The sequence below is a fragment of the Elephas maximus genome, chromosome 3 (genome assembly GCF_024166365.1).
Source record: "Elephas maximus indicus isolate mEleMax1 chromosome 3, mEleMax1 primary haplotype, whole genome shotgun sequence".
NCBI lineage: Eukaryota > Metazoa > Chordata > Mammalia > Proboscidea > Elephantidae > Elephas > Elephas maximus.
The window spans coordinates 193,077,910-193,087,367 of NC_064821.1; the positions used below are offsets into that span (position 1 = coordinate 193,077,910).

The window sequence follows — 9,458 nt, forward strand, 5'->3', positions numbered from 1 at the left end:
AAAAAAAAAAAAGATTTCAGCCAAGAAAACCCTATGGAGCAGTTCTACTCTGTAACACATGGGGTCTCCTAAATCCCAAATCAACAACAAACATGAAATCAACAACACAGGTCATGAGATGAAAGCGCGCCCTGCATAGGAGGCACACAGAAGCCCGCGTGGTGGGATAGAGTGAGCCTGGGAAAGAGTTTAAGGAGATGAGGTCATGGAGGTGGTAGGGCTGGATGGCGTGTGGTAACCGTGCGCTGTAACCATGTTGGTTAAGCAACATAGCAGGCACAGATGGATGGATCTGCATCTGAACTCCAGCACTGCCTTCATTTATCAGTTGTGTACAATCTTGAGCAGGTGGCTTATCTTCTCTTTTATTTTATTCTGTTTCAGCTCATTAAAATGGGGTGAGAATATTGATCTCATAAGGTTGACCCAGTGGCTACAACAATGGACTCAAACACACCTACAATTGTGAGGATGGCACAGGACCAAGCAACATTCGTTTTGTTATACATGGGGTTGCTATGGGCTGGAACAGGCTCGGCTGCTAAACAAAAGGCCAGCGGTTGAAATCCACCAATTCTCTTCAGGAGAAGGATGTGGCATTCTGCTTCTGTAAAGATTTACAGCCTTGGAAACCCTATGGAGCAGTTCTACTCTGTCCTACAGGGTCACTAGGAGTTGGAATTGACTTGACTGCAGTGGGTGTTTGGGTACTTAGTGTTTTACAGATAGCCTCAATTTTATCCCCTTTGCCAACCTTGTTGTTTTTCCAAAACAAAAAAACCCATCGCCATCAAGTCAATTCCAACTCATGGGTTAGAACTGCCCCATAGGGTTTCCAAGGAGCGACTGGTAGATCCAAACTGCTGATCTTTTGGTTAGAAGCCGAGCTCTTAACCACTGCGCCGCCAGGGATCCAGGGCTCCACACTAAGTACCAAAAAACCAAACCCATTGGTGTCGAGTCGATGCCACTTAGTGTGGAAAACACCAGGGTTTCCACACTAAGTACAGTGACCGGCAAGTGGTAATTGCTCAATAAAAGGTGATGATTGTTGCTATCACCTAGGAAAGAAATTAACATATGTCCAATGCCTAGCAGGTCAAGTACTATACTAGGCTCTTCTCTACTGTTATTTAACTCAAATCCTCATGACCATGATTTGAGGTAGACATTAATATTCCCATTTTACAAGGGAGGAATTGGAGGTACAAAGAGGTCTCTCAGCTTAACCAAGGACCCTCGCCTGGTAAGTATCAGAGCCAAAACTAGAATTCAGGTCAGTCTGATTAAAAACCCTACCTAGCTCTTTCTCCATGCCCCACATACTGTCTAGAAACCTGAGACCATCTGAGTCTGAAGGCCCAGGTCACAGAGGCTGGAAATGGGGCCTGGAGGGTGAGAGTAGGAAGGGGAGCAGTTTTCCCTGGGGGTAGGTGACTTCTTGTACCTCCACACATACTTCATGCAAATATACACACGCCTCAGTCCCAGAAATTCCCTTGAAACAGCCTCTGAGGTCAGCCCTCGTGACAACTCTTGGCCCAGAAAAGGGAGGTATAGAAGGTTCTTTTCTGCGGAACCCAGTACAGCCTCAGCCTGAAATGAATAGAGGAACCTCCCCTTGCTCATCTCTCTCAGCTTATTTGAGGGAGTGGGGAGTTCTTAGAGAAGGGTTCCTCACAGGCCATTTGGCTCAGGCCTTATTGTCACATGGGGCCTCCAATTTAGACTTCTGTTGTTATCTCCAAATGCAGTTATGGCCGTCACTCTATTACTCCCTGACGGAACTGAAAGGCAGGATTGACCATACAATTGATTTCAAATGCCCTTTTACTGTGGCATTTTTAAATATATACAAAAGTGAGAAAAATAGTCTAATTAACCTAATATGCCCATTATTATAGGACTTTAAATTATAAAAATAGGGCCTGTAGTCCTCTATGAATAAAATGTTTCTATAAATCCTATCATCTTGTGAAAAGCACAACTATATGGTCTTATACTTTCATATTAAAAGTGTTAATTTGTTAAATGTTAAGTACTTCAAACATGTCTCAATTATTCTTCATTTTCCTGCCAGTGATCAGGAAGCAGTGGTTTGCCCTTTGCCCTTCACCCCAGGTGAGAGGAGTCCCTAACTCTGGGGCCAACTAGCAGGCCTCTTTCTGCCTCCACAGGCGCTCAACCAAATAGCATTTACAGTATACCGTCGTGGCCGGCTCAATCTCAGTCCTGGGGGTGGTGGTGGGGGTGTTTTGGAGTTGAGCCTGGCCTGGATCCAGGAGGAACTTCCAGTCTTCTGACAGAGCGACAAAGAAATGTACCTGAAGCAGAGCAATTAAGTGCACCAACTGTGCCAGTGCAAGGGTTCGTGCCATTGTTTGCTTAGGAGGCGGCTCTGGGAGTGACCCTAAGTCAAGAAGGAGTGTGCACAGGGCAGGCCAGCCCGGAGGTCCCCGAGGGCAGGGCCTCCAGCTTCCCATTCTTCCTTGGTTCCCACAGTGCCGGGCAGCTCGGCTCACAATGAGCTTCAATGCTCGCTTTTGACTGAACTTTTCCCCTTTGTATCTGTCTCTGTGTCTCTCAGCATCTCTGTCTCTCCAAGTCTCTGGTTCCCTCTTGTTTCCCAACATCCTTCCCGAGCCCCTGGGGAGCAGTGCTGGGGGGGCCGGGCAGTGGGAACGGGACAGCGTCCTGTTCTCACCAAGGACAATAAGGGCCGGAAAGGGCTGGAGCCAAGGTCTGGCGCAGGCTCCCCCTCCCTGCCCGCCCTGGCGCCCCCGCCCCCTGCTCTGACCCTCTGGCGTGCCCTAGGTGCCAGGCGAGCCCTCGCAATGGTGCCAGTCCTGGGGGAGTCCAGCCTCGGCTTGGGTTGGGCGCCACCTTGCCCTGGGCTCCCTTCACACCACCCTTTGGTTGGTCAGGCAACATCTCCTTTCACAAGAATCACCTCCTGGGCCAGGAGCTCCCCAGAACACCTTCCCCACCAGCCTCCCCACTCGCGTCCACAGACGCCCCGCCTGTGTTATTTACTCCTGTTTCCGGAGCAGCCGGTGGATGCCGGCGGGTGTCAGGGCCTCGTGTGAGGGAGCAGGAGGAAACATCTGGCTTCCCTCTGTCCTCGAGAGTGGGTGGGGACCGCCCCTCCGACCCCCAGGCTTCCAGCCTCTGGGATGGAGCAAAGGCCCTGGAGCAAAGGGACCAGGAGATTAGTACCTTTGCCCTTCTCACCCTCAGGTATCCGGAAGCCGTGGTGTCCTCAGGCCCCCTTACTTAAAGATGGTGATTAGGTGGCTGTGATACCCCTGTCAGGGCTAATTAGTGGGTCAGGCAAGGCAGCCTGCAACTAGGCACCCCAGAGGTAGGCTGGGTGGAGAGTCAATGTCAGCGCCAACCTGCCTTGTAAATGCACCCAATCCTCAAGGAAGGGGTCATTATTCCTGTGCCACACGCTACCAGGTGCCAAGGCAGCAGGTGGCAGCAGGTGCACAATCTTTTGGCAGTGTGCTGGCACCAGCTCTCCAGCTCCTCCCCGCCCTCCCCCAGCCACAGAGGTGATGCTCACTGCCTGGTTCCACCCATGCCAGCTGTCTTCATGGAAGGCATGGTGCCCCAGGTAGCCAGTTCCCCAGGCTGTGTCTGTGTCCTAAGTACCACCTGGCCCTCTACCCGCTGCTCCCACCGCGGGTTAGGAGGAGAAAAATCAAGGTTAGACGAAGTGAGACCTAGAACTAACCCATTCTCCACAGGTCCAGGGCCACTCAATTTAGTCCCAAAGCGATTTAGGACAACCTCCTCTTCTCCGCTAGACGTTCCCCCATCTGGCACACCCCTCCCCCTCATCATCACCAGGTGAGTTGGAGGCTAGAACTGCCATCTTCTCTCAGGGAGGCCCTGGTCTCCATTAACTTTATTTCCACTCCCAGCCCCAAGGGCGAAGATGGGGCTTCAGCCCTCCTAACAGGGCCAGTCTTTTGGGTCCTCCAAGGTTGGTATCCACACCGACATTCAGGAGCCAGCCGCTAGCTTCCCTCCCTAACCCTCAAGCTTTCAGGCTTACACGCCAGGTGTTGCTCCCCTCCTGCAGTCAGGCTTGGCACACAGACGTTAGCTCGCGGCGCCCTCTGCAGGCAGACAGGCAAACTACATAGCACTCCCTCAGCCCCGGGGGTTGAAGATTCAGGTTCAGCGGTATTGGCCACAAATGGGAGGGGAGAAAACCCACTGCAGTCGAGTTGGCCTCTAATCCTTGACCCAGACTTCTTTCACTTACTTCTTTCTCTTCACTGAGTCGTCTTCCCTAACTTAGGTACCTCCCATGTACAGGATTCCATCCTGGAAATGGAAGTTCTTTCATTCAACCAACCCACCGGTCTTTACCACCCATACTGGGCACTGTGAGGAATACAAAGCTGACCAAGGCATTGTGCCCACCCTAAAGCCCATCTCATCCAGCAGGAGAGAGGGTGCCTAGGTACCTCAAAGGACAGGCACCTTGGACAGAGAGGCGCTCATGTCACAGCACTGACAGGGCAGGGCCTGAGCAGCCACCTTTCCATGAGAACAGACTGGCTCAGAGGCTGGTGGCCTTGCCCTTATTGTTTTATGTACTCTGCAGAAATATAGGATGTTCCTGAATTTCTTGGCTATGAGACATACCGGAAAAATGAAGGCAGCAGAACAGGGAGGATGGGGGCAGTGATCAACCTGGGGAGTCTGTCTACACACAGGCCCATGTACATTCCCAAGTAAGGAATCCCCTTACAGGGACTTGGAGCAGAAGGGGAAGGAGGGTCATTTGCTGAGGGTGGGGAGTTGGAGTAACAGATCATCCACAGGTGGAAAATGGAACCCCATTTCCTCTTCTCTTGTGTTCCAAGATCTAGTTCAGTTCTGATAGGCAGGACTTTCTGCATTACAGCCTGTCCTACTTTTTCTAAGGGTCAAGACCACAGGTCATCTGTGCACTTTTCTTCCATGACGGGAGTCTTGCATAAGCACATGACATCCCAGGGCCTGTCACTGATGGCATTTATTCAATATTTGGTAAATGAACCCTAGAAGAAAAGTCTCACCAACCCCAAGGTCCAAAAACAGTAGGTGCCCACTATACCTAAGATCCTTCACAGCCAGGCAGCAATGGCAGATGAGGCCCACAATATATCACAGCTCACACAATTACAAAGAATCTACTTTATTGGACATTCAGCATCAGTTTCTCTTCTTGCCCTTGCCGGTGACCTTGGCTGGTGTGAGGACTGGAGCCGTTGCCTGGTACAGGGTGGAGGAGATCTTGTTGATGTAGTACAGACCAACCATGGAGAAGATGAAGCTACAGGGTGAAGACAGAAAGAGGGTCATCATCAGTGGGCATGCTGCCAGCTGGTGCCTCCTACGGCAGAGAGGAGCATCGGGGGAAGAAAATGGGTTCAGGTTTAGGGAACTGGGGAAGGACAAAGGAGGGGGAAGGAGCTATGGGGAAGAAGGCCTAGCAGGATCCAGTGCCAAAGGCCAGGGCGCTACATTCCTTACCCAGCTGTCAGGCACATACCAGGTGGTGACACAGACTCGGTGGATGAGGCCGGATGCAAAGAGAGCCAACAGAAGGCAGAGGAGAACTAGGGAGGCAAGAGGGGACAAGGAGGGCAGTGGTCAGAACGGAAATATCGGGCATCTATATGTAGAGTCTAAGAGAAATCTGAGCCCCTCTGAATCTTGGGGTACTTGCTTGGAGGGGTATGGCATGACAATGGCAAGAGGACCTCAGATGCCTTTAACAATGCCCAGGACATAGAGGTAGGAGATGAGTGCTTAACTTCCCTAATCTGGCTTTCCTCACCTAGAAAGGAAAGGTCACAGCAGTGCCTAAAGAGCTGGGCTTGCTCCTATTTGAAGAGGGTTAAGGCCTTCCTAACAGAAACCAGCCAGTGAGCATCAATTCATTAAACTGGGTGGCCAGTGGTGGAAGTTGAGGGCCTTCCTGCCTGGACACATGCTACAGGGCAACATCTAGATCCACTCTCCCAAGGAAGCAGGAAAGGATCTCAAGACATCTGGAGTAAGAGAGGAGAGAAGGGGAGAGGGAAGAAAACAAAGGCAAACAAGACCTAGCCTGCCCAGGTTGGGAGGGCAGGGCAGGAAAAGAGGGCCAGAAACCTTGCTCCACAGCAATGGTTTCTTTCCAATACAAATGAAAAAAATACACATGGAGACAAAATTCAACAGAGGAATTCTGGGATTAGGGATGGGAGAAGCCCTGAAGTCTGCAACAGGGCTAGGTGGGGAGAGCAAGGCCTAGAAGGGGCGAAGAAGTGAGAGCAAGTGATAGGTCTCAGCTTTACGAAACGAAAACTTCACTTGAGGTTGCCTCTGCTGTGAATTTCTGAGCATGCAGCACTCCTTAGGTGATCTGGCTTTGACACCTAATTTGCTTTGTGACCTTAATTCTCCATAAAATTACTAAATCACCAATTCTTGATTAATCTAACAGTTATTCTAGTTTGTCAGGAGTCCTGCTGCCATAGAAATTTATAGGCTCTTCACAGTCACTTCAAAAAAAATACAATTCAAAAATACTGGCTCAAGAAAAGCCAATTTCACATCAGAGCCCCTCACTAAACTCAGCCCTGCTTCTTCAGGTGAGGACAGAGAACACCTCCCCTTGGATGGATGCAAAACATCTGCCCAAGCTTGCCTGTTCCCCTCAAACCTTCCCTGGGAGCCGGCCAGAGGTTAATTAGTTTCTTGCTTTCAGGGACCTCCAATTTCAAGCACTAGATAAGGTGCTGGGCCTAAAAGCCCCATGTGTCTTCAGACAGTTTTAGTAAATGTATTTCTTTCCTCTAAACAACCTTTTATACCATGGACTGCCAAAAGAACGAACAAATCTGTCTTGGAAGAAGTGTGGCCAGAATGCTCCTTAGAGGCAAGGATGGCGAGACTGCATCTTACATACTTTGGACATGTTGTTAGGAGGGGTCAGTCCCTGGAGAAGGACATCATGCTTGGCAGAGTACAGGGTCAGCGGAAAAGAGGAAGACCCTCAATGAGGTGGACTGACATAGTCGCTGCAACAACGAGCTCAAGCATAACAACGATTTTAAGGATGGCTCAGGACGAGGCAGTGTTTCGTTCCGTTGTGCGTAGGGTCGCTTTGAGTCGGAACCAACTCGACGGCACCTAACAACAACAATAACAACAAATAACCTTTGGAGTCCCTGGGTGGCACAAATAGTTAAGCGCTGGACTAACTGAAAGGTTGGTGGTTCAAACCCACTCAGAGGTGCCTTGGAAGACAGGCATGGCAATCTGCTTCCTAAAGGCCACAGCCTTCAAAGCCCTATGGTGCAGTTCTACTCTGCACACACTGGGTCACTATGCGTCAGAATCTACTCAAAGGCAACTAACGACAAACAACCTTTACAATCTAAGCACCTGGAAATCAGTATCATGTTGGGGGTGGGAGAGTTACAGAAGACAGGGTTTGTTAAGGATTGAATTGTGTCATCCAACAATATGTGTTGTAAATCTTAACCTCTATGCCTGTGGTTATAATCCCATTGGGGAATGGAGCCCTGGTGGCACAGTGGTTAAGAGCTTGGCTGCTAACCAAAAGGTTGGTAGTTCAAATCCACCAGCCACTCCTTGGAAACCCTATGGGGCAGTTCTACTCTGTCCTGTAGGGTCACTATGAGTTGGCATTGACTCACTAGCAATGGGTTTAGTTTTTTTTATGCCTGTGGTTACAATCTCATTTGGGAATGAGTTTTCTTTCCTAAGTTAATGAGGCAGGATTAGCGTAGGGCATATCTTGAGTCAATCTCTTCTGAGATATAAAAAAAAGATTAAAGAAAAGCTAGTAATCAGAGATGGGGAAAGAGAGATGCCAAGTCACATGAAGATCACCGAGGAACAAAAGCTCAGAAGAGACAAAGACCTTCCTCCAGAGCTGGCAGAGAGAGGACGCCTTCCCCTAGAGCCAGGGCCCTGAATTTAGACTTCTAGTCTCCTAAACTGTGAGAAAATAAACTTCTGTTCAGTAAAGCCACCCACTCGTGGTATTTCTATTATAGCAGCACTAGATGACTAAGGCAGGGTTGAAACCCCTCAATGCTCACTTACTCTCGGGGAAGATCTTTGCTTGGAACCCTTTGCCAAAGACAAGATTCTCCAGGTTATTGAAGGCCTGGGTTGAGGGAGTTAAGGAGCAGGGCGAGGGATGGGAGCAGAGCAGTGTGGATAATGCGAAGGGCACAAGCCCCTGTGGCTCCTCACTCTTCTGACCCTCCAACACCCCTCCCCGCTCCGCCTCATGGAGGATACAGTGAGGGAGAAGACGAAGAGGCCGGAGCCAAGCAGACCCCCCTGGATGGTGAGCCACTCTGTGGAGGCCAGCTGGCGGCTGTACATCTGCATCCCAGCGAAGAGCAGCAGGGACAGGAGGGAGGAGAGCGCCAGCGACGTGCCCGTACCGACCACTGGAAGGGATGAGAAGAGGGACGGAGTCAGGCCCAGCATCTCCCCCTCCACGAGCCGCGAGCGGGTCCGGCGGGTCGCGGAGCTTGGTGAGCCGACCACTTCCAAGCATTCCTGGGATTGCAGCCACACTCCTCAACTTCCCCACACGTCGCGGCGACCCCCAGATATTCCCCAGTCCCGGACGCCCGGAACCCTTCCATCCCGAGGAAATGCCCGCTCCCTGGAACCCAGGACACGTCAGCTCTGTGGGGAAAAGACCGGGAAAGCCGGCTCGCCTCAACTCGACCCCCACTAGTCCTCCCCGGGGAACCCGCCAGTCCCGTTACCCATCATGCCCCGTCTGTGGGTCCAATCGGTACCACTGGCCAAGAAACAGCTGGAGTAAAAGCGGCGTGTCGTTGGCTGCGCGCATGCGTCAGCGCGAAAGCAGCCTTGCTTCCCAGTCTTCCTCTTTCTCGTTCTCGGTGCCTGGACGCAGCGCCCTCTACCGGAGGGGAGGAAATAATGCGTCGAAGAGCATCCTGGGCCACCGCCCTGGTCCCCCACCTTTCCTCGTTCCCAGTGCATCTGCTACTCCTCAGTGGAAGCTGCGCTTAATCTCTTCAAGTCACTGGGTCCGTGGTTCATAGCCTCTAGTCCATCTCAGTCCACCTCTATCTTCTTTGCCATTTATGTCTTCTCCAGTGACTGTTCCTCAAACCTCCATCCCCCATGATCATTGCCTCAACATCTCCCGTGGACTCTTGCCCAAACCAAAATCCACTGCTCCCATCCTGGAGCCCATCTTCCTCTGAAACTAGCCTCCCGTTTTACATTAGTAAGATTAAAGTCCAATGAAGAATGCGAACATAAGAAATGGTTCCCCCCTCAAATACTCTTCCCTGTTACCCAACCCCCCGACCGCCTTCGGAGAACCACGTGGGGAGAACTATTTCCCACCCCCTACCCCGACGGGCGCAGTTCGAAGCTAGCCCCTGGAG

General features: G+C 51.1%; 1 long non-coding RNA gene across 1 annotated transcript; it reads right to left on the reverse strand.

Annotated features, from left to right (window-relative positions):
* Positions 1 to 5,313: 5,313 nt before the first annotated feature.
* LOC126073717 (uncharacterized) lies at positions 5,314 to 8,341 on the reverse strand. The gene is made up of 5 exons (XR_007516835.1): positions 8,323 to 8,341; positions 8,122 to 8,185; positions 6,956 to 7,179; positions 5,552 to 5,618; positions 5,314 to 5,332 (listed from the first exon to the last, which is right to left on the reverse strand). It is a non-coding gene; the product is annotated as an uncharacterized LOC126073717 (long non-coding RNA).
* Positions 8,342 to 9,458: the final 1,117 nt, after the last annotated feature.